The sequence below is a fragment of the Schistocerca nitens genome, chromosome 2 (assembly GCF_023898315.1).
Source record: "Schistocerca nitens isolate TAMUIC-IGC-003100 chromosome 2, iqSchNite1.1, whole genome shotgun sequence".
Classification (NCBI taxonomy): Eukaryota; Metazoa; Arthropoda; class Insecta; order Orthoptera; family Acrididae; genus Schistocerca; species Schistocerca nitens.
Window position 1 is genome coordinate 882,760,547 of NC_064615.1, and position 18,415 is coordinate 882,778,961.

Here is an 18,415-nt window from a genome sequence, read left to right on the forward strand (position 1 = left end):
AGTGTGAGGCATATGTAATGGGATAACAGCCAGACTGCAGCCGATGTTGGAACGCGAACCTCTGACTTAATCAATGCTCGGAATAAACTATTTTTTTGCGACTTGCGAATCATCTAATATTTTCCTACATCTGATACGCGTTTCCTTTTCAGTGCGCAAATCTCACACCACAGATCCCTTAAAATCTTTCTAGAACAGTCGACTGAATACTTTACAGTAGTTCACTCGTAATAACACGCATTAATAGTTACCCAATGCCTTCTCCGATTCAAACGTTGAAACCCGGGCATGATACTAAGTGGAGCTAGTGGACCGATGGGTAATATAGCGCTCTACCCGTCAAAAGTGTGTGGATGCTGACAATGACGATAGCCGGCCGGGGTGGCCGAGCGGTTCTAGGCGCTACAGTCTGGAACCGCGTGACCGCTACGGTCGCAGGTTCGAATCCTGCCTCGGGCATGGACGTGTGTGATGTCCTTAAGTTAGTTAGGTTTAAGTAGTTCTAGGTTCTAGGGGACTGATGACCTTAGAAGTTAAGTCCCATAGTGCTCAGAGCCATTTGAACCATTTTTTATTTTTTTTGAACAATGACGATAGCAGCAGCCACTCGTCATGAGACACGCACTGCTGCCGGCAGTTTCTGCGGTCAACGAGAGGCGTGGAGCGAGCCGAAGCCCGCGTCACTTCGTTTTGTCCCGTTTCTTCCCTTCGCCGATGCTCCCTCGCATTTTATGACGGCTCCCCTCGGCCTGCTAGTCCAACTGACGTCGCACCCCCCCCCCCTTCCCACCAGAGCATCACCCCTTACTCTCAAGAAAGACTGAGCGCATTCTTCTCTCCCCCAGACGGCCGACCTCATTTGTTTCCGTCTCGGCGAAGTAGCGAGGGAGGAAAGGTCGCGTGAGTCATCTGTCTGTGAATCGTGTGAGTTCTCGTTAACTGTTTGTACATCGCATTTTCCGAGGCGGCGACTGGGGACGAGTCCGGCATATGCCTGAAAGAGCGAGGAAAACCGCCTAAAACCACACTTTGGCTAGCCGGAATACCAGACTAACGGTCTTTAACACACCACTCGGTTTCGATCCGGGTCTGGCTTAGCACACTGTTACGCAATCAGGCCTGTTCCATATCATTACTGAGTATTGAATGTTCCGCTTCCTCACTACCTGAAATGTGCGGTTCGGCGTCGAGTCAAAAGTTTCAGTACTCCTCCAATTCGTTACCATCGGCAGAGTCGGAGTAACAGGCCTGCTTCCTTTCACGCACATTTCTGCCGCCTCGTTAGTTTTCGTATTCCTGTATTTCTTATTCTCAGCCGAGCAAGTCGTTAGTGCCACGGAATAACTATCGAATACATTTTCTCACTTCTCATCTTTCTTTTTTTTCACGTAGAATTTGTTTCCGATGCGGCAGTATTCGTATCCCTCCAGTTCCTTCGTTTGGGACGCTCCGTTTTCCGCCATGCGACAAACCCGCCGGCTTTTCGATTGCCCACAGCGTTAATCGGGACTACGGCAGAGGACTGGAACACAGTGACTCTCGTCCGGCGACCATAGGTGTGTGTAACCGTGCCTTGTGATCGCCGAGGCCGACCGCGGTGCGGCTTCACTGCCCTGTCTGCCTGCTGCGGCCTACGCGAGGACGCGGCGTGTTGCTTCACTTTAGAATTATTTTCATTTGACAACGAGTTCAATTCTCGTAATTTCAGCTGTTACAATTAATGCCAGTATAGTGAAAGGTCTCCGTTGGATTCCTTTCATGTTAATTTCTTAAATCTGTTGTCATTTACGGCGTACATTGCACTTCTAAATTTACTGTGGTGTTTCTGACTCTATCTGGGAGGAGACTGAGCAGTGGAACGTGGTACTTTTACACATAAACAAGAACGATCTGTCACACTACTACACTTTAAAACACAGTTTATATGTAATTCATGTCACACAGTCTCATACGGAACCTACATCCGCTTTCTTTTATGTACTGTATATGATAAGATACTGTCATCCCCCTCCCCTTCTGTGTGAAAGGATGAATGAGCAGCCGGCCGCGGTGGTCTCGCGGTTCAAGGCGCGCAGTCCGGAACCGTGCGACTGCTACGGTCGCAGGTTCGAATCCTGCCTCGGGCATGGATGTGTGTGATGTCCTTAGGTTAGTTAGGTTTAAGTAGTTCTAAGTTCTAGGGGACTGATGACCACAGCAGTTGAGTCCCATAGTGCTCAGAGCCATTTGAACCATTTTTTTGATGAATGAGCAAATGTATTTCTAGTTGCATGCTTGATGGTAGCAGACAAGGCTGTCTGCTAGAGAACAGTAGGACCAACGTCGGAACAGGTAGTTACACTTTCTAAAAGCAAAGAGCTTTCTATTCTTGGTATGGTCCTGTCCGTCCCTTGTCATGTTGGTATAGGAAGCTGCCTCTCTGGTCACTTCCGTTTGTATCTGTGAGGCACCCTCGGTAGTGGCCCACGCCAGTCGGTCTGCGGCGAGCGTCTGAAGTGGTAAGATCTCCCGCTGAGCGCGTCCCTGCTAAGTCCGTAGCAGAATGCATTTCTTAAGTTCAGCCTAATTGAAAATTTAATCACCTTCGTTTCAGGTTTAGATCTAAAATATCTAATGTTATCTTAAATTGCAACGCAGTGTAATTAGAGTGTGAAGTTCAGAATGGCTTCCAGTAGTTGCTTTGTCACTACTTTGTGAGCAAAGTGGAACCACGTGTTGATGATCTGTAACTCTAAGATCATCAATCTTAAATGCCAATGTGCGTGAGATTATAACGTCTCGTCTTGACAATATTTTTCAATATAGCAACTTTTCTTTATGTTCAACTCACGTGGGGTGTACTTTGAGAGACCAGTACCACGTGCTTATATAATTGTTTGACCCATCAGGTTAATAGGTTGACGATAGTGACCAGTTGGAGGTTTTTCTTTTGTAAATTGCGTTTCGATGTAATTTATTTTAATTATAAAAATTATTGTGGGGTTACACTCTTTGTGTAAACCAAGTAGCCCACGTGAAGCATGTGGTGTAATCATCAAAGTAGCCCTCAGCTATTCATTTCGATAAGATTTCACAGACAGTTAGTATGAATCTAGTATACCAGTGTGTGGTAATTTCATGACGGACAGGATTGCGCTACGACCGTGATCGGTTGGTTGTGGTTAATTTCCTCTTGCATATGTTTCAACGTTCTTCGTGTGTTATTTGATGAATGCAGTGTTGTATGCAGTCTCCCAATCTTGGCTCCATATTTGATGTGTTCCGTAAGATTACAAACTCACATTTGGGAATTTGGTAAGCTAGACTGGATACCTGGTGAAACAGTTGCTCAGTAATGCAAGGATAGCTTCCCCGGATAGCTCACAGCTTTTAAACCGCTTTTATTATCTTGAATATCAGCGCCGCTTTCAGAACAACTTAATGCATCAACTTTACAATAGTACAGCCACGGTGCCTATTCGTCAGTATGTAGAAAAAAAACCTCTTCACGAACGAGATACAACTCTAAGGTGCACTCAAAAGCACCGTTACACCCACAACTTGTTAGGTTGGCAAAAAATTATTTGTATGCAGTGGCTACGTCAGTTATGCAGTTCAGTGACGAAAGGAACAAAACGAATACTTCGTAACCGGTATATCTCTCGACAGTACCGAATACATATAGTACAAAATATAGCTGTTCATTTTCCAAACCTACTCGATGTAGCGCGCTGCCCGTTAAGCTATACGAGCAGATCCATACAAAAAAGAAAATGAAAGCGAAAAAACTAAACGAGCAGTCCATTACTGCCGTGAGGGTGGCAGCTAGGGGCGAGAGTAATGTATGCACCGCGACAGAAGGGTCGACGCTTTGCGTGTCCCAGCTAGGACCGAGAATGCTGAACTCCAGAGTAATGACTGCGTAGCGACTAACGACGGTCTGTGCCAGACGGAACATGAACGTGAAACTCCTGGTTATAGCGAATACGTGCCTTAACTATGAACTCCCAGTCTTGCAACACATCCGTTGACCCAGTAGGGCTATTCGCCCATACGGCATGAGAGAACCTTTTACTATGGTTTTCGCAATTAGTCAGTGGGAAGACCGAAAAGTAAGTTCTCGGATTAGAAAGCGTATAAATCAGGTATGTAGTCTTACACATCTATTGTTTAGTTCATGTATCGATGAAGCAATTTCAAAGGACATAAATGATAAGACTAGTTGACGACATTTCTATTCTTAGGAAAAAATGAGAAAGAACTGCAGGACCTATAGCACAGAATGAAGAGTCAAATGAGCACACACGATGGACTGAAAGTAAACCAAAGACAGATGAAAGTAATGATTAGCAGAAACGAGGTTAGCGATAAATATAATAGCGAAACTGGGGACCACAAAGTAAAGGAACTGAAAGAATTTTGCTACATTGTTAGCAACAGCGCACGACGGACGAAGCACGAAGGAAATAAAAAGCAGATTAGCACAGGAAAATAGGGCATTCCTTGCAAAAGTAAATCTACTAGCGTCAAATAACTCCCTTAATTTGATGTAAAAATTTCAGAGACGATATGTTTGGAACACAGAATTATATCGAAGTGAATGAGGGATTGTGGGGAAACTGGAAAGGAAGAGAATCGACGCGTTTGAGATGGGGCGCTACAGAAGGACCTTGAAAATTAGAGGAATTGGTAAGCTACGAACGATGTTCTCTGCAGAATCGGCGAGGAGACTAACACGTAAATTTTGGCAAGGAGAATACAGAACGTGTTTAAGGCATCAAGGAATAACTTCCGTGATAAACAAGGAAGCTGAAGAGAGAAAAACTGCAGCGGCAAACAGTGATAAAATACACTGAAGAACCAAAGAAACCGGTACACCTGCCTAATATCTTGTAGGGCCCCTCGAGCACGCAAAAGTGCCGCAACACGACGTGGCATGGACTCGACTAATGCCTGGAGTAGTGCTGAAGGGAACTGACACCATGAATCCTACAAGGCTGTCCATAAATCCGTAAGAATATGAGGGGGTGGGGACACAACACGTTGCAAAGCACCGCAGATGTGCTCAATAACGTTCTAGTCTGGGGAGTTTGACGGCCAGCGGAAGTGTTTAAACTCAGAAGAGTGTTCCTAGAGCCATTCTGTAGCAATTCTGGACGTGTGGGGTGTTGCATTGTCCTGCTGGAATTGCCCAAGTCCGTCGGAATGCACAATGGACATGAATGGAGGCAGGTGATCAGACAGGACGCTTACGTTCGTGTCACCTGTCAGAGTCGTATCTAGACGTATCAGGGGTCCCATATCACTCCAACTGCACAAGCTCCGCACAATTACAGAGCCTCCACCAGCTTGAACAGTCCCCTGCTGACATGCAGGGTCCATGCATTCATGAGGTTGTCTCCATACCTGTACACGTCCATCCACTCGATACAATTTGAAACGAAATTCTTCCGACCTTTCAACATGTTACTAGTCGTCAACAGTTCAATGTCGGTGTTGACGGGGTCAGCCGAGGCGTAAAGCTTTGGGTCGTGCAGCCATCAAATGGTTCAAATGGCTCTGAGCACTATGGGACTTAACTTCTAAGGTCATCAGTCCCCTAGAACTTAGAACTACTTAAACCTAACTAACCTAAGGACATCACACACATCCATGCCCAAGGCAGGATTCGAACCTGCGACCGTAGCGGTCGCGCGGTTCCAGACTGTAGCGCCTAGAACCGCTCGGCCACACTGGCCGGCCCGTGCAGTCATCAAGAGTACACGACTGGGCCGTCGGCTCCGAAAGCCCATATCGATGATGTTTCGTTGAATTTTTCGCACGCTTACAGTTGTTGATGGTCCAGCATTGAAATCTGCAGCAATTTGCGGAAGGGTTGCACTTCCGTCACGTTGAACGATTCTCTTCAGTAGTCGTTGGTCGCTTTCTTGCAGGATCTTTCCCGGCTGCAACGATGTCGGAGATGTGATGTTTTACTGGATTTCTGATATTCACGATATACTCGTGAAATGGTCGTACGGGACAATACCCACTTCATCGCTACCTCAGAGGTGCTGTATCCCATTGCTCGTGCGGCACCTATAACTCACTTAAATCTTGATAATATGCCACTGTAGCAGCAGTAACCGACCTAACAACTGTGCTATACATTTGTTGTCTTATATAGGCGTTGCCGACCACAGCGCAGTATTCTGCCTATTTACATATCTCTGCTTTTGAATTCGCATACCTTTACCTGTTTCTTTGGCGCTTCAGTGTATATCGCAAAAATAATGAATACATGAATACTTAGGGTAAAGTGCTTTTCTAAGATTAAGAGGTTGGGACCGGTGGGAAATACATGGCGGGCCGCATCACTCTTCGCATAAGACTGAATGACTACCCCAGCTCTCTCCCCCCCCCCCCCCCCTAAGAAAAGGTAAGAAAGGGAACATCAGTGACGCAACCCTGGTTCAGGTGACTTTTTGCAGTAAGCAGAGGATCCGGGATCGATCCCAGGCTGGCAGAGCTTTTCGTTAGTTGCAACTCATTCACTCCACGGAACTGTATATTACCTGACCGGAAGTGCAATTCACAAATCGCAGCCGTGACCTAGAAAATCGAGACATGCTATTGTGGTAGAAATCGATTGGGAGACGGACCGTCGGAAATAAAGGTCTGCGCAGATAAAATAAACGCTATCCTGATACGCGAGTTCCCTCTCCGCACGGCACACTCACGCCTCTTACCTTTATCTACGGATAAAAGAGTTTTGTTACGTCATTTAATCCGTTCGGTACACCAGAACTCTGACGGCAGGCTTGCGCTTGACCTGAATTATCACCTGCTGCACCGCACCTTCTAGTTTACATTCCGTAGGGCCTGTAAGTAGAGGACGGCAATTACTACAGTTTAATACAACATACGATCCATAAGTTAGAGATTGTTGCCACAATTACTGAAACTTTTTTTCCCCGGAACTTTTTCGCAACATCGAAAGGTTAAATGAAGTCGTCACATATCGCATACTGTCAACTGTTTATAATGTACGTCGTTTATTAAGTGTAGGTTAATTTGGTATAATATTAAATCAAATTAACATGCTACACCTCTCAACGTAGCGAGCGCTGCAATGTGTATACATATGTTCAAGAGAATTATTGAGAACTGATTCATTTTATACCGTACCAAAGGAATTTGCCCCCATCTGCAATCTGAGGCTACATTTAATATAAACTTTTGCCACTTCAAGCAATAATCACCTGCGATTTTAAATCACAGGGTCAGCATCGACAAACTCGATGATAACTTGTGATTTTAAAGGTGTAATTCCGCTTCTGCACTTTAAGGAGCAATAATTTGGAATTTTTGGTGATTATTTTTATCGTCATCGATCAGGATTTCCTCAGTCAATATGACGTTTAGTCAGTTTGAGATTTTTAATTTTCTTTGAAAATCTAAGATTACTGGTAAGTAACAATTTTTATCTGTCAATAACTCATTGAGTAGCATCAGAAGGCTGTTAACTGTAGATAGTTGGACCAAAATAGTGGCATTCGTACTCACATTAATAATATAAAAACATGTACTTTACCTATATTAAAGAAATAGGCTTGCCATTGCAGTATCAAAGTAATGTACCTAAATACAGTGAGCCCATACCTGTCAGTCGTTTGAGATGCATTAACTTTTATGTAATCGCTAACAAATTTAGCTCTTATGGCATTACACATCCTCAAATTCACTGAATAATAGCAATTTTAGAATTTTGCCATCTCTTAGATGAATTTCTGCGATGGCAGTGTGCCATACATTATTTACGTTGTATGTGAAACACGAACAGGAGTCAAAACATGGAGCGAAGTTTCTAAACGTTGGAGTGCCCTGGAATCGCTTTCATGCAATGAAGACCAAACAGGAATTACTAAGACATAAGCCAAGTGTTGGTAACAGGGATATGAGCTGTATATGTACATCCAGTACTATTACTACCGATGGTATGTAATCCAAATGGACAAAATCGTCATACTGACACTATCGTTTAACTTACAACCAAGGAGTAACGATTTTTGTGGATATCTGGAAATATACCCGCATATATCCGCAACGACACGGACTTATTCACAAAGTAATCATTACTGCCGAGATCTGCATCAGCGCAGACCCGTAGTCGGGATTATGTTGACTGCAAAGATTTTAATCGTTAGTAGTGGCGGTAAATGGGGGAGGGACGGTTGCGTACGTCCCTAGTCAGCAGAGCTTGGGTCAGGGTCCTTGGGTACATGCCAGACCTTCCCGCAACACCTCGTGGAGTGAAGGCGTGCGACCGGTCTGTCAGGTGGCGGACTTTCAATTCGCCGAGCCAACTCACAGCATTCAAGACGAGCAAGCTGTGTGCCAACGGCGAGTTTCACTGCTTCCCTCATCTCGTATCACCGAAATCGCAAAATCAACGCTATACGGGACATTCACTCTTCGCCTCAATCTACGCGAAACAGAGCAAAGAGAGAGACCAATGACCATTGACGAAGAGATGGTGCCAATATGCGCAAAGCAAGGAAGTCTGCACAATTAGCGCTACTGGATTTGTGGCTCCGGCTTCACGTGAGCACTTTGTTATCCCTAAGCTGGTTTCACTGATAATCACCCATTATCATTATTTTCTTATTCCCTAAGGCATGAAATGCAGATTGTTGCGCAGTACAATTACGCATTTTAAAAAACTATGATGATTACTGTAAAGATTATGATGAAGACAGTACATTTCGTCTTTATGTATTCCTTACCTGTTGCACAATTACTACGCAAATGTCAGCATACAAAGGAAATAGGTATTAACCTTCATTTACGCAAGGTCAATCCCTAGGCATTACGAACTGATTGTTGTTATAGTGATTAATCTGAAGACTGGCGAGACTCAGTTCTCCGAACTGTTCTATCCTGTGTAAGTCTGTAAATCTTTTCACACCTGCGTTACTATAATCAAAATTTGACCTCCACCAACAATCTTTGTCCCCCACACTTCCTTCCATTACCAAATTATCTCTTCGTTGATGCCTGAGGTTTTGTCCCGTCAAATACCCTATCTTCTGGTAATATTGTGTCGTATAGTTCTTTTCTTCCTAATTCAATTCAGTACGCCTTCCTTAGCTACTCTGTCTATCCGTCTAACATTAATTATTCTCATACTTCAAAAGCTTCAATAGCTTATGGGCTATACTGCTCAGCGTTCGATTTTCTCTTCCGTACACTCTCCGTCTTCAGGCCACGAGTGGCCTACCGGGACCATCCGACCGCCGTGTCACCCTCGGTGGAGGATGCGGATAGGAGGTGCGTGGGGTCAGCACACAGCTCTCCCGGTCGTAAGATGGTATTCTTCACCGAAGCCGCTACTATTCGGTCGAGTAACTCCTCAATTGGCATCACGAGGCTGAGTACACCCCGAAAAATGGCAACAGCGCATGGCGGCCCGGATGGTCACCCATCCAAGTGCCGACCACGCCCGACAGCGTTGTACTTTGGTGATCTCACGGGAACCGGTGTATCCACTGCGGCAAGGCCGTTGCCCCAAGGGTACAAACAAACAAATATATTTCGTATTAGGAACTAGATCTTATGGCATACAGTAGTGCTAATTATTTTATTTCGGTCAAATTCTAATGGTTCAAATGGCTCTGATCACTATGGGACTTAACTGCTAACGTCATCAGTCCCCTAGAACTTAGAACTACTTAAACCTAACTAACCTAAAGACATCACACACATCCATGCCCGAGGCAAGATTCGAACCTGCGACCGTAGCTGTCGCGCGGTTCCAGACTGTAGCGCCTAGAACCGCTCGGCCACTCGAGCCGGCTCAAATTCTGATCATCCGTTTCAAGATCGTACGTTTCAGAAAAGATTTCCTAACACTCACAATTATATTCGATGTTAGAATATTTATCCTTCTCGGGAATGTTTTTTCTCACATTTGCCACCCTGCATTTTACACCCTCTCTACTTCCGCCATAGTCAGTTATTATATTGCCCAAATACGAAAACTCGTCTACTTCTTTCAGGGTCTCATTTATTAACCTAATTCTGTCACTATCACCTAACCTGTTTCGAGTAGACTCAATTCCGATTACACGTTCATGTCCGATATACGAAGCAAATAAATAAACGTGCCTATGACACGGCACACTGCTGCGTTGAAACACCGTAAAAAGCTGATCAATTCCGGACACGGAAGAAGAGAAAAGAAAAGGTTCGGCTGAAGCGGCAGCGGGCCGAGTGAAAGGAGAGTCTGTCTCTCCCAAGAAGGGTCCGCGGCCAGAGAGAGCGGCCAGCTGGTACCGTACCGCCCACGCGCCGCGTTTGCTGCCAGCCACACTGTGCACTCGCACTTGTTTGTTTACCTTCCCAAACACACAACGGCGTCTGGACACTGGCGTCCAGCAATAGCACCTACTGGGGCCAACAAAGTACAGAAGAATGTGGCGCTCACCACTACCCCTCAGAGAATTACCAGGGGTCTTCTTTCATCAGGTGACCGAAATAAGTTCACAGTACAAAATAAGAGTGACCCCCTTGAAAGAGCGCTCTGGTCGCTTTGGGGCGCTTTAGATAGATGGTGTGTATCAGGCATCATCTGGCACCTCTGGCACCTCTCTACTGACACACACACACACACACACACACACACACACACACACACACATAAACAGCGCTCCAAGGGGAAGACCATAAGTCTATCAGTTGCGCCTCTCGGTTGACGAATAAAAAATAATAATAATAAGAACAAGAAATTTTGTGTGTTTGTTTTATTTCGCGTGACGTTGTGTAGACCAAGTTAAGAGACAGCGATGTATCGAAAGTTTCCTGTAAACATATCAAATGAATATGTAATTGGCAAAGGCCGAGCGGTTCTAGGCATTTCAGTCTGGAACCGCGCGACCGCTACGGTCGCGGGTTCGAATCCTGCCTCGGGCATGGATGTATGTGATGTCTTTAGGTTACTTAGGTTTAAGTAGTTCTAAGTTCTAGGGGACTGTGACCTCAGATGTTAAGTCCCTTAGTGCTCAGAGCCATTTTGTAATTCGCAAAGATATCAAATAATAATGTAGATGGCTACATACCTTGGCTTCTGCACACCGAGTAAATCACAGACTACTACTACTACTACTACTAGTACTACTGCCCGCCCGGTTGGCCGTGCGGTCTAACGCACGGCTTTCCGGGCCGGAAGGAGCGCCTGGTCCCCGCCACGAATCCGCCCGACGGATTTGTGTCGAGGTCCGGTGAACCGGCCAATCTGTGGATGGTTTTTAGGCGGTTTTCCATCTGCCTCGGCGAATGCGGGCTGGTTCCCCTTATTCCGCCTCAGTTACACTATGTCGGCGATTGCTGCGCAAACAAGTTCTCCACGTACGCGTATACCACCATTACTCTACCACGCAAACATAGGTGTTACACTCGTCTGGTGTGAGACGTTGCCTGGGGGGTCCACCGGGGGGCCGAACCGCACAATAACTCTGGGTTCAGTGTGGGACGGCGGAGGGGTGAAGTGGACTGCGGTAGTCGTCGTGGGGTTGTGGACCACTGCGGCTGCGGCGGGGACGGAGCCTCTCCGTCGTTTCTAGGTCCCCGCTTAACATACAATACAATACAATACTACTAGTACTAATAATAATAATAGAATATAACTGAAAGACGAATTATTAAAAAGTGTCATACGAACAACAAATGGTTCGGAAATGAGAAGTAGTGAAGGAGATCTACCAAAATATATAGAAAATATCACAAGTAAATACAGAGCAAAAATTAATCTTTTTTGGACACCTAACGAGTCAATAAGAACAAGCGAACGAAAGAAATATTCCTAAATTTCAGGAAAAAGAAGTTAACAAGAGCATGCGCCGCAGAAAAAAGAAAAGAACGAGAAGCAACATCAAACAATCGGAAATAACAGAAAGAAACTTTTTAAGAGCGAACTAAATTCAGAAGCTTTTCAAGGAAGAATAAATAAGAAATCGTGTAGAACATGGACAGAAGAGAGAATAAGGACACAAGGTAAGACGGTGTAGTAGCTGTGGTAAAAAAAGGGAAACGACACAGAAAGAAGAGCAAGTTAAATTGTCAGGTCAGTCAGGAGTCAGTCACCGCGAAGATTACTTGAAATGAAATAAAATACACTACTGGCCATTAAAATTGCTACACCAAGAAGAAATGCAGATGATAAACAGGTATTCATTGGACAAATATATTATACTAGAACTGACATGTGATTATGCTTTCACGCAATTTGGGTGCATAGATCCTTAGAAACCAGTACCCGGAACAACCACCTATGGCCGTAATAACGGCCTTGATACGCCTGGGCATTGCGTCAAACAGAGTTTGGATGGCGTGTACAGGTACAGTTGCCCATGCAGCTTCAACAGGATACCACAGTTCATCAAGAGTAGTGACTGGCGTATTGTGACGAGCCAGTTGCTCGGCCACCATTGACCAGACGTTTTCAATTGGCGAGAGATCTGGAGAATGTGCTGGTTAGGGCAGCAGTCGAACATTTCCTGTATCCAGAAAGGCCTGTACAGGACCTGCAACATGCGGTCGTGCATTATCCTGCTGGAATGTAGGGTTTCGCAGGGATCGAATGAAGGGTAAAGCCACGGGTCGTAATACATCTGAAATGTAATGTCCACTGTTCAAAGTGCCGTCAATGCGAACAAGAGGTGACCGAGACGTGTAACCAATGGCACCCCATACCATCACGACAGGTGATACGCCAGTATGGCGATGACGAATACATGCTTCCAATGTGCGTTCACTGCGATGTCCCCAAACACGGATGCGACCATCATGATGCTGTAAACAGAACCTGGATTCATCCGAAAAAATGACGTTTTGCCATTCGTGCACCCAGGTTCGACGTTGAGTACACCATCGCAGGCGCTCCTGTCTGTGATGCAGCGTCAAGGGTAACCGGAGCCACGGTCTCCGAGCTGATAGTCCATGCTGCTGCAAACGTCATCGACCTGTTCGTGCAGATGGTTGTTGTCTTGCAAACGTCCCCATCTGTTGACTCAGGGATCGAGACGTGGTTGCACGATCCGTTACAGCCATGCGGATAAGATGCCTGTCATTTCGACTGCTAGTGATACGAGGCCGTTGGGATCCAGCACGGCGTTCCGTATTACCCTCTTGAACCCACCAACTCCATATTCTGCTAACAGTCATTGGATCTCGACCAACGCGTGCAGCAATGTTGCGGTACGATAAACCGCAATCGCGATAGGCTACAATCCGACCTTTATCAAAGTCGGAAACGTGATGGTCCAAATTTCTCCTCCTTACACAAGGGTTCACAACAACGTTTCACCAGGCAACACCGGTCAACTGTTGTTTGAGTATGAGAAATCGGTTGGAAACTTTCCTCATGTCAGCATGTTGTAGGTGTCACCACCGGCGCCAACCTTGTGTGAATGCTCTGAAAAGCTAATCATTTGCTTATTACAGCATCTTCTTGCTGTCGGTTAAATTTCGCGTCTGTAGCACATCATCTTAGTGGTGTAGCAGTTTCAATGGCCAGTAGTGTAGTTTTACGTGATCGGAACCGTAACTCCGTAAACTTTAAGGTCCCTTCCGTACGACTACAAGTATCGGCCGCTGCTGAGTTTCTTTACGTATCGAGGTCGCCAGCAGGTGCACGCTAGTCGCGTTCCGCCCTGAATTGGACCCACGACGCCAGGCGTCAGCGACAGAGCAGAGCAGAGTAGGGGAGCTGTGTGCTGTGGTGTGTGCGGCGGCCGACCTTGCCTTGTTTACGGCGCGCTGCCTTGGCCGCCGTCCAAGCCCGGCGCCTCCTCCCAACAGACAACTGCCCAGTCCGGCGCCCGCGCAACGCGGAAGCAGTCAAACGCTCGCTGCTGCACCACGCATACGGAACTTCTATCTGCACAGACTGGGGCGCGTTGAAAGAAGAGAAGGAAACTGTTTCTGATGGGCTTCCAGAACACGGTAAAGAGAAACGCAGAAACTGAATATTGCGTTCTTATGTAATATTTTGTTTTGGAAACATGTCACCACAGACAAGGAAACGTCCATCTCGCCCGTGGTTCGAAGCTTCCGTTGCGTGATGAAAAACAACGCTCGTGACAGCAGCCCGAATCCAAGCAGTTCAGGGGATGTGCAGCGCGCCACACAAATTACGCGACGTCCTGCTCCACGGATTTGTTTACCGGCGGACCAGAATAGTTACCTCCACTGCTACATACAGTGAGTAACGCCAATATTCGAACGCTATGAGACATTCACTTTGTACAGCATCATAAGTTCATTCTTAACAAAACAAAAATATAAAATAATCAAGTACTATATTAAGGTAGATGTCCAGTAAATAACAGTATGAACTATTTCAGACAACGATTTAAATTAAACATTGTTCGAATTTCACGTTACTTTACCATTCGGAAGGCTGGGACTGTACCACTTGTTCTAATCGTTCACGTCAAGTTATATACTCTGACAAGGGAAGCCACGACATTTAGATCGCGGTTTACCTTCACATTAGGACAAAATAATGTCCAAGTAGTAAGGCGTACTACTAAGGCGATTTCGAGAAAATCGCAACAGAGGTTTCGCGTGTCAGTGGCTAGCCGGTGTATTGCAACCTCGAGAACGAGTTGGCAGCGGTCGTGTGGTTAGTGCTCAAGTTACGTGATCGATGAATCGATGCCAGTTCCTGTTTTCCTCATTTAGATTTTTTTAAACTAGTCGTATTGTTTCATTTGTAAGGTAATCCGCTGAAAACACACGTGTATTTGCATGAACTTTTATCGACTTCCCAATATAATTAAGACTGGCTGCTAACTTTTACTATCACAATTAATATTATATTTATAATAAACGACCAAACGCAAAATGTATGCCTGTCATGATTTCTGAAACCCCTTATACCTGCAACCGCTTAAGGCGCCGAGAACTGCTTTGCACCCGGACACTGCGATCTGCATGCACAGGTGTCGCGGACGAGGCACAGTTTTGGAAAGCCCTAGCCAAACATACACAAATAAAGATGTAAATAACTTTATTCAATAATACCCTGAATTACAATACCCCAGAATATGAGGATAATGTACAACTAAACGTCGGATTTGCTTTCGACGTTACAAGTCGCACCATGATAGTTTTCATACAGACACGGAGAAAATAAGTAAATTGAATGCAACTTTAGGGCAAGCACAAGGAATATTCAGTTTCCACGGAAAAAATTCTCTTTCTTCCGACAATCTGGATGCAGACCATAGGTCACGGCCGGCCGGAGTGGCCGAGCGGTTCTGGTTCAAATGGCTCTGAGCACTATGCGACTTAACATCTGAGGTCATGAGTCGCCTAGAACTTAGAACTAATTAAACCTAACTAACCTAAGGACATCACACACATCCATGCCCGAGGCAGGATTCGAACCTGCGACCGTAGCGGTCGCTCCGTTCCAGACTGTAGCGCCTAGAACCGCACGGCCACACCGGCACTGATCAGTGCCTCGTAGCTATCCAATTACTCTCAGTAATTCCGGGCTTCGACCACTGGACTGGGAAATTTACACCGCTAACAACACTTCATACACCGCCTCCAAATGGCTTCTTACTGCTACTGCGTAACGTCCACGACGACAGAACGCTAAAAAAAAAAAAAAAAAAAAAAAAAAAGTAACAGAAATCCCTACCAGTTCACGATCTATCTTTTAAGACATTTCAACTGTCGTTCTAATTGAATCAATTTTCCAGTGCCAACGCATTCATTTCAGTCTTTGCTTTCTGGAATAACTGTTTGCAGATTATTAACCGACCTTTCACAGCGAAGCCGAGTAGAAAACTTTTCTTCGGAAGGAAATGCGCAGTTGCATTTCAATCGTTTTAGTCGCTAGCCAACTGAGAACCTGTGTAGCCGTTGCTCGGTTCAAGTTGGCTTAAAAGAAGTTCCAGCTGTTTCATTGCCAAAGGTATTTACTGTGTTGCCAATGAATGTAAATGGGTATATATTGTACATACAGAAAACAGAACTAATGTTCATAGCGCCAATCGGCCACACTAGATACTTACAGAAACAAGACATATACCGGGCTGGTTTCAGAAGGTTGACATCACTTTAAGATGCGAGAATAAATTAATCTCGAAGCGAAGTGTTTGTACAATGGCGAGGCTGGGTATTCGGTTCTGGTATGCTCTCCCCCCTCCCTTTCTGTGCCCAACTTCCGGTTTCTAATAAATCCCCGTGCAGGGATTAAAGGTGAGGACACGGCCCTGTAAAACTGTTGATAAATGGCTACTGCGGCCGCAGCCCCCGTTTATCTGATTTATCGGCTTAAATTTCCCCTTGAAGAAGATGGGGCGCGTGGCCACAACGCGCACCGCAGATTAAAGCACGGAAATTCCTCTGCCGATAGAATCGTAACACTGACATTTTCCCGATCGTAATAGAGATAACAATACCTTCTTGTTGAAAGGAAGGTATACCTAGTGAAAAACTACGCTAGTAAATGCCCGGTTATTTATCCCTAGTGTTAGAAGTCGAAACACACTCAGTCGCGCGACGCTGCATCTGACACCTAGTTTGAGTGGGGGGGGGGGCGGGTGGAGGGGGGGGGGACGAAGATGCCAAACGCACTAGTGCTCGGACTTTCTACAATAAGCAGACGACTTTGAAGTTGACGACTTGAATTGGTGAAGAGCGCGATTCACTCAATCGAACACACTTTTTGCTAGAAGCTTTTACGTTACAGATAAAGAAAGAAAGAACGAAAACGTGGTACAAAAATGATCAGCTTCTTCTCTTGGAAATCATAATCCATTCACTATATTCATTATGGGAGATGAACTGCAACTGCAATTTCAATTGAAGGTTTATTTGCGAATAAATATGGAACCACTTTTTTGATACAATTTATTGTACCACTAACATGTTTTCGAACCACTACAGGCTCATTATGAGTAGGAGATATTACAAGAATATTATGTCATGGACCATGTGTAGCTAGGCGCTGAGGAGCTGGTGACTGCACCACATCGCGATATCCGTACCAAATCCGTTCCCATAATGTATATTCTCAGGTACTATATACAAATATAAATAGTATTTAGCTGCACTTTGTTTCACACTTATTCAGAGAACGTAACCACTGGATGTTATTACAAAGAATATGAATATCGCATATCACACTTTGCTAGATCATGATCTTTGGCCTGAGATGCACTGTATTACAGTATTAATACAAAGTGAATCCTGCTAGCAGCAGCAACGATCTTATATTTGCAATATACACGTAATATGGAGAAAAAGTTGAATAAAAGAGAAACATATAGAGTGAAATATTTACTATGTAATTAAATATTGGACGAGTTACAGAACGCCACAGCTGTTACACTACTGGGAGAATATAATTTATGCAGTCCACTCACCATCACCACCACAGTGTCTAAATTCGCTTGGTCCACGATATAACGTTCCTGTAACATCTGCATCTGATGATGAGCCTGCAGTGGTCCGAAAACATGTTGACGGTACAATAAATCGTACCAAAAATGCAAAACAGAGTTGTTGCATATTAACTCCCAAATAAATCATCGATCATTATCTCTTTCTTGGCCTTTATCCCGTAACTGAGTCGGGACGTGAATACCAGCCCGGTATTCATCTGGTCGGATGTGGGAAACAGCCTAAAAATTATATCCAGGATGACCGGCACACCGACTCTCCTCGTTAATCCGCCAAGTGGATTCTACCGGGTTAGGGGGAGGGTGAGGACTCCATAAACTCCGGAAATTCTCTCATTGTCCGCCCCGGTAGCGCTTCGGACTCCTATTCCCGATCCGGTCGGAGATTTTCTCCGCTCTGAAACAAGGTGTGCAGTTGTCCTTACGCTCCTATCGTCATAATTTTCATTCCAGTCATTCCAGTCTTGAGGTGTGTGTGTGTGTGTGTGTGTGTGTGTGTGTGTGTGTGAGAGAGAGAGAGAGAGAGAGAGAGAGAGCCATGCGCCTTGTGTGCACTCTTCAGCCTGACAGCATGCCTCAAGCGCTTTACGGCAGGACATTTGTCAATAGGGGAACTCGCCCACCGAACTGGCGTACATCGTAGTCACGTCATTCCGTCCTTCTGCTGCTATCGCGTGATACGAAACACTGAAGATCTTCTTCGTAGTGGTTGCCCGGGTCTACAACGCCGATAAATACAAAATACAACTCTAAGGTACTTCGAGCAGGGTGCAACAAAGCTACGCGCTGCCTTTTTGGAGAAAACTGGAAGGCCTTTGTCCCTCTCAGACAAACTGCACCCGTCTCCATACGATCTGTTTGGATTCTATGTGTCCATTACCAACAACAGTACCAACTCCCCGGCACCTCCGTGCGCGAAAAACGTAGGCAAGGGAATACCTAGATAAAATGTGTTGGGATCTTTCTAGTGCCGATTGCAG